The 22393-nt window shown below is 47.9% G+C and overlaps 1 protein-coding gene across 27 annotated transcripts in view; it reads left to right on the forward strand.

Moving 5' to 3' along the window:
* Positions 1-1409: 1409 nt before the first annotated feature.
* NRXN3 (neurexin 3) overlaps positions 1410-22393 on the forward strand; it is a 1373290-nt gene continuing 1352306 nt past the window's right edge. For 25 of the 27 annotated variants that reach the window (XM_074956036.1, XM_074956038.1, XM_074956031.1 and 22 more), the window contains exon 1: positions 1420-1703. The gene's annotated coding sequence lies outside the window, so the exon portion shown is untranslated. Of the gene's footprint in view, positions 1704-22393 lie in introns of all 27 variants that reach the window. The other 2 variants (XR_012639977.1, XR_012639978.1) reach the window with 2 other exon arrangements.

The raw sequence follows: 22393 nt of genomic DNA on the forward strand, positions 1-22393 counted from the left end.
AGCCATGTGAGTCGGCTCAGGGCTGTGCAAACACAGAGAAAGACAGGGGCCTTAATTCTTTTCTAGGATGCGAAAGAGAAGGAAGGGCAGGTATCTTTCCAATCTGTCCATAGGGTAAATGCATTTCTAAGTGCCTGTCCTCTAGGCACAATACACACACTATAGAGCACCATACGATCTGTCTAGAAGGGTTCTTAGGTTGCAAAATCTAATAGAATCAAAATGTTAGTTTGTTTTGGTTTGTTTTAAATGTCCATGACTACTGTTCTTGGCCAAAGCTTGTTTCCTTTTACTTCTGCAAGTAGTCCTTGTTCACCAGGTTAATTTTGTTGAATTCAATGAATTATACATGTGGGGAGACTCTGTCCTTTAAACAAATTCAACATTCTCCAACAATGTTGGAAACGAAAATGTAGCAGCAGAATTAGGCTAGTTCATGAGAACTAGGAAGTGAAACTGTCTAGAAAGGGAAAGTGAAACCAACCAGTCTAATTTCTCAAGCTGGTGAAGGATCAAAAATAAACAAACAACAGCAGTGGGAAAAGTTGAGACTCTTAAGTCTTTCAGTTGTTATATTCAGATACTACAGTGGTGAGTGTGGTATGAATAAAAGATAGATAGGCAGACAGAGGAAAAGATATGCTATTTGTAACACATACTTCTTTAGAGATATGTTGTATATCTTGACAGTATCCTTTTATAATTTTCCATGCAGGTCGAAGACTCACATTGCTGTGAGTTTATTCCTGTCAAGGTAGGTGTGAATTGCGGACAGAGTACCATCTGAACTCAGTATTGCCTGCCTTTCATCAGCCAGGCTTACCATCTTATTATTATTTAACTCTGGTGTTATTTGTAGTGAATATGAATGTAAAATACAGGCAGAGGTGTATGCATTCATGAGTGTGCATGTCCCTTATAGGAAAGTCCTATAGAATTTAACAGAGTGACTATCTTTCTGTAGACCTTTTAAAGCAGACTATAGAATCCTACAGCAGGAAGAACCCAAATAGAATAGAAATAATTCTTGTTAAATTCAATAGGATGATTTAATAATTCTGTAGGAAGGAGATCATTCTCTATCATATGCTGTAGGTTTTCAGAGTCATTTAAATACATCCCCGTTTAATTTCTATAGAACCCTATTAGTTTCATCCCTATTAAATTCTACAGGACTTTCCCAGGAGGGGAGTGTGTGTGTTATCTCCCCGTTCCAGTTTGCGTAAGAATCCTTTTCAGTGTGGGAAAGCTGGGCTCCCAAGCACCTGCCTCTTAGTCATCCAGGGCTTGAGGATGTCCCCAGATTACATCTTGTCAGCTGTTTGCAAAACAGCCCTGGGAGGAGAGTGTGAAACCCTGAGCCACACAGCCTGGCTGTCTCTTTAAATGCTGGGGTCTGTGCGCTAGAGAGGGAGGGATTGGCTCTGGAGTGCGTGAAATTCCTGGGCTCCTCTGACAGTCTCAGGCAGAGAGCTCAGCTCTACACATCTCCTCTTGCATGCAACTCACTGAGAGGGAGAGGCAAGCCAAACCTCCCCTTTCTGCCTGCATCCCAAGCTATCAAGGACCCGTTTTAGCATCTCCAATACCCCCACCCTTCCCCACCAGTCCTTCCTAGAGAGACACCCTGGATTCTTACGTCCCCAAAGAGGAAACAAACAAAGAGTTGGTAAAACAGCCAAAACCTCTTCTCAACTGCAAAGGTAAGACTTTGGGGGAAGGATGGCAGGATGGAAGAAAGACCCAAAATGAACAGATATTTCGGTGTATCCAGTAGAAAGTCTTTCAGTTTAAAAGGTAGTGGGTGCTCTCACTTGAGAGTTCCAAGGGTGATTTTTTTTTTTTACATTTTTGATCACAAATATCTTGGAGATTTGTTATTTTTTGGTCTCTTCCTGTGAGTTTTTACCAACCTGCCCCTGCCCTCCTTTCCTTCTCCCCTCATAACCTCCCAGTTATGAAAAGTGAGAAAGATTTTTGGAAACGGCACACCTAGTGGGCTGATCTGTGTTCAAGTGACAAGCACAAACTCTCCTCTCTAACCAATACTTTTATTTTTGCTTCTTTTTTTTGTTTTTATTATTTTAATTTTTAAAATTACTATTTTGGAGGGGCTGGTTTTTAAAAGTAGAGAATGGGGGTGTTTTTGTGGGGAGACAAGATGCTGCTACATTGAATTATAACAGGGACTTGCTTAGGAATCAAACTATTTGACTAGCGGCTGAAGGATTTCTTTTTTTCTTTTACAAAATTTTTACTAATGAGGAAGGAAGGGGGAAAAGAAGAAAGTTTTCTTTTTTTCCTTAGTCTTTGGATCTATTACAGAGGAACCTTCCCTCCCCACCTTCCATTTGTTTATATTAATGATTTAGTAGCCGTCTTGCCTGAAAACTTCCACTGTGAGCGACTGCTGTGCATTTTCAGGCAGCAAGTGACCTTAAAGGCTGGTTCGATTCTTTCTTCGTGCAAGATGCATACAAAATACCCATGATTTTCTTTTTTTAAAAAAATCTAACTACTTTATAATTTAAAAGAAAAACATCATCCACTCCAGGGCAGTGATGTAATTCCCCTACTTATGGGCACTGACTCTGCTGCTTTGCATGTGATTTGTCTTTTGCTTACTCCCTTAATTTTATTTTAATTGCAGTATAGCTAAGAACTACTTTTATTAACTACCATTCTTTAAGGACACATTTCATTAAAATTGAAATCTCTCTTTTTAAAAAAAATTATTTTCCATTCCCCACCGCTCCCCCAAAAGAAATTAGAGAGAGAAAAGCGAAAGGATCAGAGAGGCAGAACCAAAGCTAAAAAATGGAATCGTTTTTAAAAGACCACTTTCGCTTATCCAAGCCCCTGTTCCCACCTCCTCTTGGCGCAGCTATTCAAAGCTTTGTTGAAAATAGTTTTAAAAAAATAATATTCATTTTTGATCTTGTTTCTTTCTTGCGCGTGATTGTTCTGTGTTAAGCACAAAGCCTTCCAAAAGAGGTTATTGACATGATCGCTCACTAACACCTATGCTACAATATATTTTGAGTGACTGTTTTTTAAGGGGGTGAACTCTTAACTAGCCTAGTGAAAAGTCAGAGAGAGATGTTGCGTGTGTGAGGAAAAAAATTGAACCAAAAAGGATTTGCCTGCTAACTGGATGAAGTCGGTTATTAACTGTAGTGTGAGACTGAAGGGTGTTGTATTTCTAGCCAGGTAAGGTAAAGCGGGCTATAGTGTTAAGTTGGGCAAGTTTATCTAAGGGCTAGTCATATTTATGGAGGAGGAGGTTGGGGAGGGAGCTGAGATTATTGCCTTCGGTGTTGTGGACGGACACACTTCATCTGCTGGAGGAGTTGAGGTATTATATTTTGATAATTTTATATTCCTGTTGATGTTTTTTGTTTTGGTCGTTGGCAGTTTCCGAAATGTCCATCTTTCTCCTGCAAAGCATATTGTTTTCTGGAAGGGGAGAAGGGAGTTGCATCTGCGGACACTGGAAGTTTGGGGATCACGCGAGCAACAGGGCTGTATTTATTTATTTAAAAAAACCTCAAAGTCAGGAGGTGAAAATTCCCTTTCTGGAGTATTCGGGCACCTTCCGGTGGGGTGTGTATCTGTGTGGTTTTCATTATTTATTTTATTTTTGTTCTTTAAAAAAAAAAAGAAAAAGAAAAGATAAAAGAGTTATAAGTAAATAAATAAATAAAAGCCCCATAGTCGATGTCATAATCCCAGTGATGATGGCTTCTAGGCAGACCGATATCTGCCGATATCACCCTGTTCCATGGCTGTAGCCTGGCCTCATTTTACGCTGCGTTTCTACTGAACATGTTGACGTGCTGCTGCTTATATAAGGGAAAAAACAAATTCAAGCGGATTAGGGCTTGGGATTTTGAGATCGGTTACCCAGATGATGTTGTGGGGTTTTTCCCTTTGCGGGGGGAGCGTTGGTGGGGGGAAGGATGGAGAGGTGTGGGCGGGGGCGAAATTGGGGAACATGGTGGGGGAGATGGAGGTGATGCGGGGAGCAGCTTGTTCGCATAATGTCTGCGCAGCCTCATCTTTTTTTTTTTTTTTAAAAAAAGCCCATGATCTCTAAAAACACATTATTCCTCAGACCAGTATAAAAACAATGTGGGAGGGGTTATTTTAGCGAGGGGGTTTGGTCTGGGAGTCATTAGACCCACTGCTGCAAAACCAAGATACAGAAATCCATCTGCACCAACATTTCGGGGGGAGGAGGGCGTGCGGAGGGGGGAAGGGATGGCTTGTCGCTTTTGGATTAGCAGCACAGGGCTTTGTATTCTTCATTCTCCCCCATTTCTGCCATTCCCCCTCACCCCACATCTGCACACCCTCTCTCCTCCTCCTCCTCCCAACCCCCCCGAAGGCATCTCATCTCTTGACGAGAAAATTCCGTGTTACATCCTGATGGCTCTGCGGCTTTTTTTTTTTTTTTAGTGCATCACAACAGTGGCACGATGACCTTTGCTTCATGCCACGCAGATGCAGGCTCCTGATACGAGTGTGACCATGGCTCGCCCGCACAAACACATGCCCTCCTACCCAAGATGGGCCATCGTTTAATTTCATTTTCTTTTTTTTTTGCGGGGTGGGGGGCTGGATAGACATTGTTAGGGGGGTGGGAAATGCAGTAAATGCCAAAGGCACGTCCATCCATTTCTCCGCCCCATCTTGCTGTTCGGTTTTCCAGGATGCTGTGTCGCACATCATGAGATTTGAATGTTGGGGGGGGGGGGTTGTGAAGCGCAGGGGCTTGGGGGAGGGAGGGAGCATGTGTGTATGTATTTGGGGGGATGGATAAACCTGACGACGTTAATAACATTTTTTTGGTCAAATGAACGCCCAGTGATAATGATTCAGTTTAACCATCTGTGAAATACATGCTTGCAATGCACTGGAATAAAGGTTACTCCAGGGAGCTTGGGCTGAGGTTGGCGGGCTCTGAGGAGCATGATATCCACACTCGGGGGAGACAAACACACACATGCACCCAGCAGACCCCTCCCCTCGCAAAGCCCACTTATGTATCCGAGCTAGAGGGCATTATAACGTAGAGAGAGGGCGTGTGCTGTATTGGAGCCCGGACCAAACAAAGCCTTTCTTGGCTTGTCTTCCTCTGCCATCCCTCCTCTTCCTCCATGAGCCTGTCCATGCCTTTGATCAGCCATCACGGGAATATCAACATTTCCATGCAGTTCTGTGCCAGAGGCTGTGTGTGAGAGACTCCAGGGTGGCAAACAAAAAGGGGGGATATCTACTTGCCTTTCTCTGGTATGATGTGCAGGAGAGGCACGGCTTTTCTAGTCTGAGCAGAGCGAGGGGGAAAATCCCCCCTCCTTCCCCAACCCTAGCAAGGGGAAGGACCAAGTGAGCCCTGAAGAGGTTGTGTGGGTGATTGTAGATGGGTAGTGGGTGGACAGTGTGTGGGCAGGACAAGACAGCAGTGGGGAGGTTGTTAACAGAGTGTAGAACACGGCTGGCTAGCTTGTCCATTTGGAACCCCGCCCAGTGACTGGCAGAACCTGTAATCCCCCTCCTCTCCCTGGATCCAAAGTCCTCCCTACACTTCAGTGAACATTCGTTGTTCAGTCATGGTCTGGCTGGTCTCTTACAGGGCTCTGAGAGGAGCTTGCAGAGAGAAAGGATCTCTAATGGCTTCCGCCTTCCTGTCGGCCAATTCCCCCTGTCTCCTGCGTGTGGCTAAATTTCACTGCACCCTTCTAAGTCCCGGTGTTTCTGGATCTTTCTGCTTCACAAGTGATAACGAATGGGAAATAGATACATTCCGGGCCATCTTTATGTGCCTTTTGCTTTCCTTATCTCTCTTTTTTGGAGCTGACCTTCAGAAACAGTGGCAAATTATAGCCAAAGGGGTGGGGTAGAGGATTTTCAGGGGGTCACACACCTGCTGTCTGCATGGGTGTTGCACAGAAAAATGAAGGCTCCTTCATTCAGCTGCTTTGTCCTCTCAGGTTCGATCCCACTTGAGCCTCAGCTGGCCAGTTTCAATTGAGAATTGTTTCTTTTTGGGCCCTTTCTACCCTTTCCTCTCTCCCCCCCCAAACCGCTCAGTAAATGGCTGTCGCGCTGCAGCTCCAGCACTTGAGAGCCAGCCATGGCTGCTGTAGAGACGACAAGGCAGTGGCTGGGTGAGCAACAGGCAGAGGGTGCTGCAGGTCCCAGGTAGTTGCTCTGACCCTAAGAATGACTCTGTTTTCCTGTACGGTGAAGGTAGGCACTGATTTTTATGTTCTTTCATTCCCCCAGTGACTGAGTTATTGATACATCCCAATGGCACACCCAGCGCCTACCCAAATGAGAAGAAATTCGTGTTTAATAATTAGGAAGGTGGAAAAAAAATTCTTCTCGATAAACTGTGCAGGTGGAATGTACTAGACCGAGAGCCCCATAGGTTGACATTCTGTTTATTCATCGGGCAGGCACAGCCCGGACAGCAGCTGAGCAAGTCTCCCTTTCCAGTGTTTCGCACCCCTAATCTGGAGTGACTCCACTTCTGGGAGTGAGAGGGGAGTTCAGTCCACACAGCCCATGTAGTCTTTGGCCCTTCTGCTGAGGGTGGGGCAGTTAGTGCCAACAATGATGGTGGATTATACGATTGGGACACCTTTCCCACTAGGAAACCCCCACCGGCTCATTTCTTATAAGCTGCCCAACAGCAGTAGTCAGATGGGGATGGCGTTTAAACTTCATCAGTGTGGACTGGATTTAAACCAGTGCCCTCGAGGTAAAAGTTTCCATATTGCATTCCTGATTTCCCAAGCCAGAAATGACCCTCTTGGTCTATGGGCATGGCATTCCAGGGAAGCAAGAAATCACTCCCCTCCTCCCTTTCTCATTGCTCCAGCAGCAGCATTTCAGTGGATCTAGTGATCTCTTTGCTTCTTGTTTGCGCTTCCTGCAGCCTCCTTCAGGGCTCCACAGTCCAATAGCATCTCTTCCTGTCTTCTTTTCTCTTTCTGGGGGGGAGAAGACAGTTACTTTCCCCCCTTGATCCTTCCCCTTCTGTTCTCTGGCGAGTGACTCTGCGCATCCTGCTGCACTTTGGGGTGTGTGCAGGTGGAAATATGTGTGCTGGCAGAGCCATATTATGCTACATTGGGGAAAGGACAGATGGAGTCTCTGGGAATGAAGTAATAAGGGACCAGAAACTTTGTCCTAAACTCCAGCCAAAGTCAAAGATGAAACTTCCTGGAGATTTTCTTCTTCCTGGAGAAGTTTGGTTATTTTAAAAAAAAATACAATAAAAATTAACTCTATTCCCAAGCCCCCATGTGCTTAATAGATTCATCCAGGAGGAAAAGGGCACAAAACTTATTCTGGGACTATTCTCAGTGTAGCTGGACCCACAAGTCAGCCACATTTCATTTAAGCCCTATATCTCCCTCTCCTTATGCAAAGAACAAGTGGCAGGGACTAGGCTTTACTGGTTAGAGCATAGGCAGGCAGAACTCTTGGGTTCTAGTCACCAACACACTGTGTGACTTTGGGGTTGAGTCACTTCCCAGCTCTTTGCCTCAGTTTCCCCTCATGACGACTGGAACGTGAGGATTAACGTGTATAAAGGGCTTTGAGCGTCTTGGCTTACATTTATTGGCCCTCTTGACAGCAGTGTCAGCAGATAGACTGAGACACATTAGTCAAAGGTTAGCATAGAGGAAGTATGCTCTTACCACTGTCTAAGCTGTCCCTGCTGTATGAGCAGAGGATGGCAGTCTCCAGTACTGTTGATCTTCTGGCACATTTTGCCAGTAACACTAATTACTTATTTTAGGCCAAGAAAAGTCAGGGTTTTGGGTTGGGCTGATTTGAACTAGACTTTGCTTTGGCCCTCCTGTTGGTGTGGTTGAAATGTTGAGTGGCTGGAAATGGGGTGGGGAAGCGTGGTTTGGGTTTTTTTTAAGGATAGGTGGGGGCTGTTGCTGCCCTTCTCAGAAAACACTTGCCTGTGAGAATCCATAGCAGTCTCATACCAGAGCAGTTCAGCTGTCTGACCCTTGTGGCACATGTTCCTGCAGAACCGCAAGCTGTGTGTAAGTGGCAAGTCGTGGCTGTGAACGTATGGGCTGTTCTGTGCTAGGAGCGGAATGGGAAGGGTGTGGTGGACAGGGAACGGGAAGAGGCATTTACAGAGTATTTTAGGCATAGCTGAAAAATTCATTTCAGCTTATCTGAAAGATTATCCTCTCCTGGCAGAGAGGATTAGCCCTTCTTCCACCTCTCCCCCTGTTGTCTCTTGGAGCTCCCTCGTCATCTGCCAGACCCCAGTGGTAGATCAGTCTTCTTCCCACCTACTCCCTCTGCCCACTTCTTGTCTCTTGGTGACTGGGGATAGAGACATGGGGGGCTCCGAGAGCTTATCTGCCATGTCCCAGTGGTGGTGTGGCTCAACTCCTGTCGTTTCCAGAGCCCTTTCCTGTGCCCTTGATGATGAAGGACATCTTATTTCAGAGCACAGTCTGCTTGTGTCACTCTTGGCCCTGCTGCTGTCATCCATCATACTACAGGAACTAATTAACACCAGGAGCCTCGGATCCCGGGAATGAAGTGCTAGGGTAGTTGGATTTCTCAACTGTCCTGATTTCTTTTTTCATCACTGGCACAGTCCAGTCTAGGAGATCATGGAATCAGGGGTAATCTCTCTTGACTGCTGCACCAACCCTGGGAGGTGGGGGTGCCTGTGTATTTGGCAGGGAGGGATATTTGAGAATTAGATCCCTCCTCAAAATGCCCTTGATGCTGCTGCAGAATCCCCTGCATCCAAGCAACTCCCAGAAGCAGGATGAAAGCTGAAGAGTGGGCTGGAATAATAACTGATAAGGATAGAAGAGGGTGGATGATTTGAGGTGTGATTTAAGCCTTCAAAGCTGGCAGTAGCCTGCCGTCTGCCATCAGAAAGCGTAGCAACAAGTGATCCCAGCATCCATTCACTGGACTGACCCTGGGAATGGCAGTGGAGAGCATCCTGTCTCTGCAGCCTCACCCCTTCTACTGCTGTGGTGATGGGAACCTAATCAGGAGGAACGAGGGCCATAGTGAGGACCAGGGAGTGGTAAGAATTTAGCAAAAATATGGGTGGGGGCAGAATTCCCAAGGCTGTTAGGACAGGTTCAAAGATTCCGCCCTAAGCGGAATGGGGCAGGGGGGAGATTACCCCTTGGAATGTTGCACGACTGTACCAATGTCACATAGCGTCTGGGAAGCATTTGTTTCTTTCTGCAGTACTATTGTGTCTTCTCTGGCCAAGTGTTTATTTCTGGGGGTAAGCATTTTGAGGAGGGGAAGAATTCGTGGTGATGGAAAAGGGCATAACTATCTGGCGGGATGAGCCTTAATGTCAGCAGAGGGAGGACATGGGGTGGGGGGGAAGGAAAAATTCTCCAGTGGGGTAACCCTCCAGATGAGACCTGGTGTGTCTGCAGAGCAGGGATGTGTTGGCTTCATTTCAGTGTGTGTTACAGCCCAATTTTTTTCCAATAATGTGTTAATTAAACATTGATTTCAGGGGAAAAGGGAATCTGCATGAATTGCAAAAAATAACTGGTGTGAGGAGGAGTGGGATCTGGTAAGAGTTGTGTGGAGGGACCTGCTATCAGCTGCTTCCATGATGGATTGTAGAGGGAGAAGAGGAAAGGGCTGGGGACAAATCTGTCCACCCTCTGTTTAGAGTCATTTACTCCTTCTAAAGAGGAGCCTCCCTCCTTCCAGTAAAGTGTGATCTTTGGCGTGTTGCACACTGAAGAATTGCCACACAGCCACTTGAATGTCCCCAACAAACCACTTTATTTTCATAGGGGAAAAAAAAAACTTCCCAGGAGTGATAGAGATCCAGGCAGCCTTCTGACCAGCTCAGAGCCCAATACACTCCTTACTTGCTGCCCTTCCACACAGTGGTGGCGCAGATTAATTAAACACAGGTGCAAATGAAAACATCAGTTGTAACAGTGTGTGTGCTCGTGTTGCCTAGAAGAGCCAGAACTGGTAGTTCACCTGGACTTCAATTTACCCCATGTGCAGGAGATGATTACTGAGCATGAATATAACATTGAGTGAGGCACATATTTAACATGCCCTCTCCTGGAATTCAGCATATTGGAAGGTATGATGGGATGACATGACATCCCCTCCCTCCCCCACTCCAGTGCACTCTGCTCCCTACATCAGAGAGAGCGAGCCTTTTTTCTCACCTGGGGAGGAGGCATAGGGCAGGTGGTAGGAGTTCTAGGTTTATTATGGCTTCTTGCTTGGAAAATCTCCCCTCCCTGCCATGTATTTATTTAAGAAATACTTTTAAGATTGAACAGCTTCCGGTTTTCCTTTTGTTTCCAGTCTGGGGTGGTGCTGGGTAAATTAAAAATAATGAGGTGAGGGAAGAATCTATCTGACCTTTTTTGAACCTCTGGAAAAGTGAGATTCAAATTCTCAGCAAAGATTTCAATCAGTTCTTACTTTATTTTAAATGTTTCCCCTCTCCTGTAGAGAACCTAACTGGCTGCTGCCTTCCTATCTGGTCCACAGGCACCAGTCTAGAAGGTGCAAAAATCTGGCTGCAGGTAACCTACTGCAGCTTCAAGACAAACCTAAAAGGGAACTGGCTAGCCATGGAGGAGCAGTTCTTAAGGAAGATAAACACACTGTGTGCCAAATGCTATACCTGCAGATCTCCTGTGCAACCCCACTGAAGTCAGTAAAGTTGTATGGAGGGCAAGTAGGGGAGGCAGTATGACCTTGTGGTTAAATAATAAGATTGGGAGGCAAGAAGAGAGAGTTTTTCACCTATGGCTCCCCAGTTAAAATCTAGCCCACATGTGTGTAGTGAGTGACAATTACCCTGAGATTATTATTTTGTGGCCTATGTGAAATGTAGGGGTGCACAAAGGGCGTTACAAACCCTTTGGGGCCACAGGGTAGGTGCTCATGATACCCCCATATCCCAGTTTCTCCAATAAAGGGAAGTGGTCTAAGTTAGATATTATGTGGGAGGGCTCTAGGACCCAAGGGAGTTGAGAAGGAACACCTGGAAGCTGAGTCATTAAAGGCAGGTGCTTTTCATAGCTAATGATGGAGGCTATGGCAGTTCTGAAGAAGTTGCTAAGGGAATTGCTTTTCATTTCCCATAGAAGTTCAGGGAAGTTACTGAAAAGTGAGTCCAGACACTGTGAGTGACTCTGTTTATTTTTTTGTCTGACTAGTAGTTGTGTTCGTATAAGTAGCCAACCGTGGAGCACTGTGGTGGCCTTACAGTCAATTCTTTGGTAGTGCACACCTTGAGGCCTTTATAAGAAAGAGGTTTTCCTGTTTGGTTCAGAGGAACCTCTGGGAACATGTGCATGTGGGACCAGAGCTAGGTTTGGGGTCTGGCTGTGAGGTGTTTGGATGGTTCCTAATGACCCCCTCCCCCCCGCTATACTGGATCAGACCTAAGGTCTATCCAGGCAGGTATCCTCCCTCTGACAAAGCCCTGGCTGGGATGATTTGATTGGGGATTGGTCCTGCTTTGAGCAGGGGGCTGGACTAGATGACCTCCTGAGGTCCCTTCCAACCCTGATATTCTATGATTCTATGACAGTGGCCAGTACCACGTGCTTGAGAGCAATGTTGAAGAACCCCGCAGTAGGCAAATGTGGGATAATCTGCTCCCTCCTCATTAAGTCTTATCCTGCTCTCTAATAGTTAGAGAGTGGCTTGAGTCCTAATCTATGAAATTCAATATCCCTTTCAGAATTTTTGCTAGAATTAACTATGGCAACTCTATATTCTTCGTATTCAAGTGATGTTGCCCTCTGGTGGCTGACCTTCAGGAAGGATAAGGGACTTATTACTACCGTAGGGAGATCATCATCTTTAGTTCAAGAGACAGAGGCCTGTGCTTTTTGGAGCTGAAGGTCTTAGGATTCTACTCTGCAGCATATGAATATGTCTGGGGATAAATTGTTGTGTAATCACAACAGCTGATATGATTGGGGCATGCTAGACCACTAGTCAAGGTGTCAGGAGATCATCTTGGCTAGTGCCTAGTTGGATCTCATTCCAGTTGATTATTGAATAACTTGTTTCTTCTGGAGTTCCTTGTAACTCAGTGAGAGAACCTGGAGTCTGTGAATGCTGCTGACCATATCAATGCCTTTGCTGCTTGAAACACTCTCCCTCCTTTCCCAAGCGTTGGTGTCAGCACCTTTTTGAAGCTGGGTCTAGAATCCACTTACTTTTGGAAGGAAGGTCTTCATGATGGGATGGTGACTAGATTTCTGTGTTGTCCACTTCATTTAATACTTGTGGTGTATTTATGTTCAGGTGCCTACAAAAGGTCTCTTCTGGGTACCTAAGGAACATTATTATTTCCTAAAGGATCAAATGATTTTTGAATTGTTCTGTTGGTGTCCGGTTGTACTTGAGCATCCCTCTCTGGGCAGTGATATACTGTATACCATGTTTATAAAATTAATTTATATTTCTACCTCTGTCACCAATAAATTCTTGTTCTTCCATGGGTTGTTGTTGGAAAAGTGTTTTGACTGGCAATGCCAAGCTTCTTACTTATACTCCCCTCCGCCACTTGTGATTCAGCTAATATCACATGGTCATGTTACCTGCCAACCACAGTCATGACAGGAAAGTGCTTGTTGTTAACCCCTATGTTACTGTTCACAGCCTTCCTCTTATTTACATGTGCTGTGCCACTGACATCCTTTAGCAGCCCAGTGGGGATTGAGGGAATGTTAAGGCATACCTTGTATGGTCAGTAGTATGGTATTGTTTGTAGTTAAAATGGTCTAAAACTTACAGCACAAGCTGTAAGACCAAGGCCCTGTTTTATGGGGCACCCATTTAGGTAATCTTTTTGGGTAGAGTGGCTGTCCGGAATCCTCTACTCCAGAGGACCCCAATTAGTGTAATTATCGGATCTTTAGTGCTAAAAGGGACTAAAAGGGAGGCCTCTGGAAATGGGAGCTGGGAATCTTGGGATCTAATCCTAGTTCTACCACAGACTTGTTGTGTGCCCTTGGGGACAAGTCACAAGGGCACTGGGTATTTTTGTGGTCTTGGGCCCTTCATGTCCTCTGAGCTTCAGTTTTCACATTTGTAAAATGAAGAGGACAGATAGGTAGTGTTTGTTTGTTTGTTTGTTTTTTCCCTCTTCTTAGTCTCTGTTCTTGGTGGATTGTCCCTAGTAGATGCGCAGAAAACCATTTCTTAGAGCTGCCTAGTGATTCTGATCTCTCCAAAGTCACACTGGGAAAATGCCTCTGTTCTTGATCTGACTTATTTACTATTTCAAGTTTGTTTGTTCTCTTTAATTTTTGTTTCTGTCCTTGTTAAATCCATTATTCTGGTCTTTCCATTTCCATGTAACAAGAACAACTTCTCCCTTTCTGCTTTAAAGCCTCTTTTCTCTTGTACCTGTCCAGATAGTTTCATGCACTTATGTTCAAGCATTTGTTCTTCCTGAAATCTCCATTTTTTCCCCCCACTCCCAGGCTGGGCTGAGCAGGAAGGCAGTATAGTCAAGTGGATAGGGAAGGAAACACGAGCTCTTCTTCCAGCTCTGCCACTGACTTGCTGTGTCACTTGAGGCAGGTCACTAGTTCAGATTCCCCATCTCTAAAATGGGTCCCAAAATTCAGGAGAAGAGGGTTAAATTCTTCTCATGAAGGATCATAGACATTAGACTAAATTTAGTCGCCTCTAGTTTATATTCTTCACCTTGGGGGTCAGTGCAAGATTGTTTCCCTACACTCTGTTCTCTAGTGCTTTATCCAGTCCCGTTCTGAGTATCACAAGCTATAGGGCTGCCACCACTTTCGTTCAGGAGACCCTGCCATAGCCTAATGCAAAGTATAAGGCAAACAGTGTAATTGTTCCAAAGCTATGGTCTTAGCTGCAGAATATGGAGACAGACTCATGAAATGAAAGGTTTCAGAGTAGCAGCCGTGTTAGTCTGTATTCGCAAAAAGAAAAGGAGTACTTGTGGCACCTTAGAGACTAACCAATTTGTTTGAGCATAAGCTTTCGTGAGCTACAGCTCACTTCATCGGATGCAACGGATGAAAGAAACTCAACATTGAGGGTGTCTGCCAGGCTCCGTGGAAAAACATACTGCTTTGTAAAATGACCCGACAGAAATGTGGAGAGGAGAGGTGGTTCTAGCAATTGTCCTTAGAGCCAAGTGTAGCAAACCACTTCTCCAAAACCTGCCCCAACCTGATCCCTGGCAGAGACAGTTTTCTGTTACTGAATCCAGCCCACCCCGGAAATCCCTGTGGATACTATATTCTGTTGGAACAGATGAGCGGGACGCAGATTTGTAGGTGGACTAACAATCTGGGGTACCAGCACAGTCTGTACATGATACCCAGTTTGGTTCTGTCTCCAGAATTCAGACATGTGGGCTTTCATTTAGGCCCATCTCTAGTTCAGAAGTGGCCCAGGCTTGGCTGTCCCTTCAGATCATGTGACTTCTGGGATGCCCCTGGTGGCAGGGGATTGTGGGGAAGGCCTCTGATTAAATGAGCGTGAGATGTGAAGGCAGTGGCTGGATGAATAGGATGCATGGGATTCAGAGTATTGGCAAAGGGCAGGGCACCTGGCTAGGACCCTTCTTTCTTCATCATGTACATAGTGTTGCTTTTCCCTCTCTGTGGCAGACTGGCTAGCTGTGTTAGGGGTGCAGTAGTGGTGTGATGGGCCTAACTGCTGTACGTCTCTGGGATCTAGTCCAGAACAGTACGTGTGCTGGAGTTCGTGGATGGGGGAGGGCAGACAGCCTTTACTCTGCATCTCTGCTGAAGTCAACCCCTTGGTACTTACTCTAATGCCATTTGTGTTGTGTCTGATCTAAAACGTGTGCAGACATAGGGACGGGTAAATTGATGACATTGCTGTCTGCCCATCTTTCTCTTCTGATAACCAGATGGCTGAGAGGCACCGGCAGCGGTAAAGCTGGGCCAATGCATAGAGTTCAACTTTTGGGTGGCCAGTGGTAGTTAAAGCCCCGGCCTTCTTCTCTGAAGACCTAGGATCAAATCTTGGTAAAATCACAAGTGAAAGGAGTTTGATGGTCTCAGTTTAGTCTCTAATGCAGAGGTGGGCAAACTACAGGCCACATCCGGCCCGCCGGACCGTCCTGCCCGGCCCTTGAGCTCCTGGCCAGAGAGGCTAGTCCCCGGCCCCTCCCCTACTGTCCCCTCTCCCCTGCAGCCTCAGCTCGCCACACTGCCAGCGCTCTGGCCCACCACTCCTGCTGGACAGCGCGGAGTCGTGGCTGGCTGCAGCAGGGCTGTGAGCTCCTGCTGCTCTAAGTGGCATGGTAAGGGGGAGGGGAGTGGGGTTGGATAAGGGACAGAGAGTCCCGGTGGGCAGTAAGGGAACAGGGAGCAGGGAGTGGGTGAATGGGGCAGGGGGGTTGGATAAGGGGCAGGGGGTCCCTTGGGGGGGTGGGGTGGTCAGGGGACATGGAGCGGAGGGGGTTTGGCTAAGGGGCAGGGGATCCCAGAGGACAGAGAGCAGGGGGCGGCTGGATAGGCGTGGGAGTCCCAGGGGGCCTGTCAGGGGGCAGGGGTGAGGATAGGGGTTGGGGCAGTCAGGGGACAGGGAGCAGGGGGGTTGGATAGGGGGTAGGGTCCCGGGGCGGGGTTGGGGCAGGTGGTCCCGGGAGGGGGTGGTCAGGGGACAAGGAGCAGGGGGTTCTGAGGGTGGCAGGAAGTGGGAGGGGATGGATAGGGGGGCGGGGGCCAGGCTGTTTGGGGAGGAACAGCCTTCGCTACCCGGCCCTCCATACAGTTTCGCAACCCCGATGTGTCCCTCGGGCTAAAAAGTTTGCTCACCCCTGCTATAATGTGTGTTGGTCTGTGTTGCAGAAACCACCATGTAATCTGGTGCATCTGGAGCATAACTGGCTCAGAAAAAGCACATTAGCTTAATGTTGTTGGGGAAGAGTGGAGGACTGTAGGTCAGGACCTGAGGGCTTCAGTAGAGCTATGTTGGTGTGGGGGTGTACTTGTCAGGACAGGAATAGCAGAAGGGCTGCAGGTCAGAACTGAAGGGTTTTGGTAGAGCTGTGCGTATGTGGCCCTGTGCATGTCAGGTCAGGGATAGTGTTTGGAGGGACATTTGTGAAAGTTTGTGGAGGAAGACAGCCCCCACACTGCCCAAGGACCAAATGAACAGACACATTGTCACATGCACACACACTCCCTAATGTTTGAACATTAGTGCATGCACTGGTTCTGAGTGTTCCGTTGTCCCACCTGCCAATTGGGCAGACAAAGCACCTGTTGTCTTCCTGCTCTGAGAATGTCTCCTGGCTGCTCCCTGTAACATATACAAGTGAGGCCCCCTGGTAGCACTGAGGCACCTGCTGGCTGTCGCTGTGTTTGTCTAAGTCTTAAACTTCTATTCTCCACCTCATTCCTTTGAACTCTGCCCACTGCTCTGTGAATACTAACACCAGCATATAAATTATCCAGCAGGGCTCTGGCACTGTAGCAGCCTGTGTTTTCAGTGGCGTGCATGCATAATCGATCCCGAAGGCTGCCTCCGCTTTTAACTCGGGCGTTTGCAGAGACCTTAGGCTTTCAGAGCTCTCAACCGCAGGCTGCCTGTGTGTCCTCCCCTTCCTCCTTCCCCCCACATCCTAGTGTCTGGCTGGGTAACACTTCACATTTCAGATCTGCCTGGAGGTGGCAACTCTGGGAGCTTCTTTCAGTGAGATGTGGGGAGAATAGGTCACTCAAACTTCAGTAGAGAGACATGGTCTTGTGCCAGACTCTTGATCCATCCCTCCCCATTATGCAGGCGTCTTTGTCCCCAGTGGTGCACTAACTCTATGCCCAGCAAAGAACAACAGGTGCTGCTGCCTTATTCCTTTTGTTTTCCCTAGGACGTGATTGCTGTAAAGGCTGCCCACGTGAGGGGCCATTTTGCCATTTAGAGGATTTCCTTACACAGCATTGTCTCCTGGAAGTGCATGGGGTTCGAGATGTAAATAGCCCCTCTGTGGTTTGATTGTTGATAAAGGCTGTGAGATTGGCTGTCTCTTCCGGGGGAAGTGAAGTGCATCCTCACTCGGCTTCTCCAAGAAGTGAAAGTGAATAAATAAATTTGTTAGTCTCTAAGGTGCCACAAGTACTCCTTTTCTTTTCACCCCTTATGTCATTAGTAGGGATGCGTGAACTGTTTTGCTCAAAATAACCAGCTGCAACCTTTATCTAAGCCTCACACTGAGGCTACTTTGACCACCAAAGCGTCATTCAATTCTTCGGACTAATTCTCAGTGAGAAGGCATGTTGCTATAGGAAGGCCATAGTGTGCTGTTGCAAAAAGGAGGAGGTGGCACCCCCTGTGTAAGCAGGGAGCTCTGAACTCCAGTTGCTCTGTCTCCCTTGCAGCAGCTGCTCAGTATCACCCAGCTGGCTGCCTCACAGTGTAGGAGAGGAGTGAGAGGCCAAGTATAGATTGGAGGCACAGGGGTTCAGATGATGGGGCACAAAATGTACTAGAGGCTCAGTGAAGGGCAGAGGAGGGAAATGAATAGGGAGTCCGGGCAGGCTGAGGATTTGCTCAGGGGCTTGAGAATTCATTGGAGAGGCTTGGGTCATGGGGTTAGATACAGGATGGATGGTTGGGGCTGAGGGTGCAGAGGATACACTGGGGCAAAGGATAGGTTGATGGGGAAAGAGACGCAAGAGTAGACTGTAAGAGACAAAAAGCTGAGGGACTCTGGGACGCGTTGGGTGAGAGAACAGACCCTGGAAAGGGGTTAGGAGCAGGAGATGGAAAAAGGCCTGGAGTGAAGAGAATAACAGAGAGTGAATGAGGAACAGAGCAGAATAGTAGCTTCTACAGTTGTGTGTCCATCTGAACAGAGCTTTACATGCTCACTTTGGGCGGTACTTTGTCGCCTGGTGCTGGGTGTCTCATAAGAGTCTAGACAGGCAGCAAAGGGAAATAGGCAGTACAACATGCAAGGGTGAGGAAAGAGCTAGGAGTCAGGACTTGGAGGTAAGGGGTGGAAAGGGGAGTAGGAGAGGAGAGAAGGGAATAGTTTGTTAGGGGAGGAAGGCTTATCTGTAGGGAAAAGACACATCGAGCAGAGACAGAAAAAGAAAGAGTTGAGCAAAGAGGTTTTTTGAGGAGAAACCCAAAACAGAGGAGACGTGGTAAGTTTCAGGGTTTTTATTATCTGTTTAACATAAAAATTAGCCTAAAATATTCTTAAATCACACACTTAGGTTTCTGGAACCTTTGTGTGAGAGGAGTGGGGGGCGGGGTTGGAAGATTGAGAGAGCTGGTCAGGGAAGTGTCAGGTTGCTGTGTTAGAGTATGGAGAAGGGGAGCACCTACTTTATTGGAAAACAAGAGAGAACACAACCAATATTGACAATGTAGAATGTGTAATATGTTTCTGGGTCTGATGGGTAATATATGTATTTGAGGCCCAGGAATATCCGTGCACTTCTCTGGTTTTAGGGACTACCATCAGGTTCAATTTATTCAGTTTAAAAAAAAGTTACTGCTCCTGGGGATTGGGGCCTGATTCACTCCGCTCACAGCTTTTGCCCAGGCTGCCTGCGGAGAGTGGGCGGCACTGACAACACTACGATTAGGAACCATGGCCCTGACCACCCCACAGCAGGCCCGGGGCAGACGCTGCAAGAGCTGAGCCTGGGATCCATCCCCCGCACCATGCTGCCACTGCTTGGAATGTGAGCAGGTGTGTGAGGGAGGCCCTGTCCCGGCGGGGAGACTGGGGTGGCAGAGATGGAGTCTGGTCTCAGCGCCTCGTCAGGCACCACTGCAGTGTTGGTCCAGGGCTGCTGGGAGCAGGTCAGGCTGAGGCTTCTCATCGCCACTCTGTCTCCCTACCATCCGACTGGAAGCAGCAGCAGCGATTGCCTGGGCTGGAGCTGACTGCAGAGTGTGCTGGGCCCCAATCCCTGCTGCGCTGGCCGGCACCATGTGGTGAGACTCCCTCCCAAGGATAGGACTGGTATGCCACCTCCCTGCCCTCCTCTGGGATGGGACTGGCCCATTAGCCTCCATGAGCAGCCATGGCCTCAGCAGGGCGGCAGAAGCAGGGATGCCTGCTTCTGCCTCCCTGCTGTTGGAAAAATCGCAGCAGTTCGGGGAGGACGGGGACTCAGTGACTGTGCATAGCCCCTGAAATTCCAACTTTCACCTGTGATGCTGCTATGAAATGTTTTTAACAAAAAATTGTGATTTTTTTTCCCCCCACAGGGCCTTATCTATAATAACAGACAGATTAATAATAAATGCATGGTGGGGATTGGGGCCTGAGTGATCTATGAATAGGATGTGTGCAGCATTGTAAGATGCTTACGTTATCCTTTGTTTATTTTTGAATCACATGTTTTTTTTTTTTACCTCAAGCCTCAGATGCGATGATTGGGACCTATGGGGAAGGCAATCTGGGGGTAAACTCTCTGACCCAGCAAACTAGGGATGTCCCTAGGGTGAAGGCTGAGAGTGTTCAATTGTATCATTGAGTTCAAGTGTTTGGTGAAAGCTATAGGTCAGTGTTCTGCTCTGCTCCAGGATTATCTATCCCCTCTGCTCCTCCCAACTTTTACACACTCTGGAAGCCCGACCTTTCACAAAGGGGAAACTGAAGCACAAAGAGGCGGAGTGGCCTTACTTGTATTACCTTGAGAGAATCAAACTGGGAATAGAACCCAGGAATCTTGACTCCCAGTCCTTTGCCATGAGTACTATACCACTCAGCCCAGCCCTCCAACTTGGATAGGAGTCGTAAGAACATGGGATGAACATGCAAGTTGGTGTGGGATAAGGGAGAGCATTCCTTCCTGCTGCTGATCTTCCCCCCTTCTAACTTAATGATCTAACCAGTCCCTGCAGTTCTGGCAGGGACCCAGCCTGCAGCAGTGGGATGGGGAGACAGAGGGTGGATGCTAAGTGGTGACTTCATAGGGTCAGCCAGAAACAGAGACCAGGTAGTTTTCGTATTACTTCACTCTCTCCCCTCCTACTATGGGGTCTGCAGCAGGCTTGTATGGTATCTTTTTCTTCTCCCCTTGGGCTGGCTGCACATGCTCTTCCTTCTCTCCTCCCTAGGGGAGCCATAGTCAGGGTGGGGACTCCCAATGATTCCTCTAACTACCATTCTGGATTCAAATGGATCGTTTACCCCTTTTTAATTCTGTTTCAGAGTCCCTAATTGCTCTTAGCTGGATAAAGAGTGTGTATGGGTGGTGGTGGAGGTGGCGGGGGGGGGGGGGGAGAATACCCAAAGATTTTTTTTCAAATGACCAGCCTGGGGCTAGAATTTGTAATTATATGTCCACATTCTTCCCTCCCTTCCCTCTGCAATGAGGGAGCAGCTCTTGCTCAGAAGAGCTTTTCTTTCTTAGTTTGATGTGACACTGGTGACTCTCTCACTAACTTGGCACTGCCTGCAAGTTACTAACGCATGTTGGCTCTGGTGAGGAGGTGGAGATGGGGGTGGGAGAGGCTTTCTTGTTCCAGTCTGAGGCACTGGACTAGGAGTGGGAAATGAAATTTCCTTCCCAGCCTGGAAACCGGAATGCAGGGCAAAGAGAATCCAGATGACTGTGTGGGTTGTACGTGTTGCTTTGTGCATAATTTGGACACAGGAAAAGCAAATGGGAGGAGAGCTCTTTCCTAAAAAAAAAAAAAAAAAAAACTTTAATTGTAACAGGTCTATTTAAAATCACATTGCTCTGTCTGTCTGCTTTCCTCCTTATCTGAGCAGCTCAAGGGACTTCACGTACTTGAATAAATTAAACCATGCAGACCTCTCTAGGGAGTTAGGTAAGTGTTGTTACACATTCAGGAAACTGAGGCCTAGAAGGGCAAAGTGATTTGCCCAGGGGCATGGCTGGGAATAGAACTCACAAGTCCTGAGTTTGATTCCCTCCCCATCTAACCACTGGATCACCTTACTGCTCATATTCCAATGCAAGAAGGTTATCAGTACACCTGAGCAAAATTCAGAATTTCCATCCCCAGGGAAATTCCGATATTTCAGCATTTTTTTGATCCTGAATCAGGATGAAAAGTGAAATATCAGATTTTTTTGCAGAACTAAATATTCTGAAACATTTTGATTGGAAATACTGGAACATCTCATTTTGAAATTTTTGATCAAAATGAAATAATGATGAGTTTTTAATGGAAAGGTTTTTATTTGTTGAACTGACCCAAAATGCTTCATTTAGAGTCACTTCAACTTTAAAGTGCACTTCACTATTGTGACACAATGCCTTATGGATATTGTCTTTTGGAAGCCTGTGCCCCAGTGATGAGCCTCCAAAATCTTAACCGGTTCCCTCCTCACCCCATGAAGGGGTTGTTGCTCCCTCCCGCCCCCCCAGAACCCCTGTGTCATCCACCCCCCTCCTCTGTCCCCTGATTGCCCCCAGAACTGGGCAGGAGGGTCTTGTGGGCCACCGGACTGGGTGCCCACCCTGCCTCTAAGAGCCAAAGGGACCTGCTGGGGGGGCGAGGTGGGGAGTCCCGGTTGTGCTTACCTAGGGCAGTTCCCAGGAAGCATCCGGCAGGTCCCTCTGGCTCCTAGGGGCGGGGTAGCGTAGCAGCCGCTCCCCCCACTGATCACATCGAAAGTGATCTTAGGCATCTTAGGCGCCGACTCCGTGGGTGCTCTGGGGCTGGAGCACCCACGGGGAAAATTTGGTGCCTTGCGCCCAGCCCCAGCTCACCTCCACTCCACCTCCTCCCCTGAACGTGCCGACCCGCTCTGCTTCTCCGCTCCCCCCGGCTTCCTGCGAATCAGCTGTTTGCACGGGAAGCCTGGGAGGGCTGAGAAGCAGGCGGCGGCTCCGCGCTAAGGCCCAGGGAGGTGGAGGCGAGCTGGGGCGGGGAGAGGTTCCCCTGTGCACCCCCTGGGTTACCTGCTGTGGTGCGGGCGGCCCTCCTCGCGCCCCCCCAGCCCCACCTCCCCTCTGCTCCACGTCCCTGGGCCTGAGTGCAAAGCCACCGCTTGCTTCTCAGCCCTCCCAGGCTTCCCGTGCGAACAGCTGATTCGCTGGAAGCCGGGGGCCGGGGGGGGGGGGAGAAGCAGAGCGGGGCGGCGCGTTCAGGGGAGGAGGTGGAGGCAGAGTGGAGGTGAGCTGGGGCCAGGGGTGGGGCGGGGAGCTGCCGGTGGGTGCTCTGCACCCACCAAATTTTCCCCTTGGGTGCTCCAGCCCCGGAGCACCCACGGAGTCGGCACCTAAGGTGCCACTTTTGGCCAGTTGTTAAATTTAGAAGCCCTTTTAGAACCGGTTCTAAAAGGGCTTCTAAATTTAACAACCAGTTCCAGCTCACCACTGCTGTGCCCTCATTCTCCCCTACGAGT

Source organism: Natator depressus, chromosome 6 (assembly GCF_965152275.1).
Source record: "Natator depressus isolate rNatDep1 chromosome 6, rNatDep2.hap1, whole genome shotgun sequence".
Taxonomy (NCBI): Eukaryota; Metazoa; Chordata; order Testudines; family Cheloniidae; genus Natator; species Natator depressus.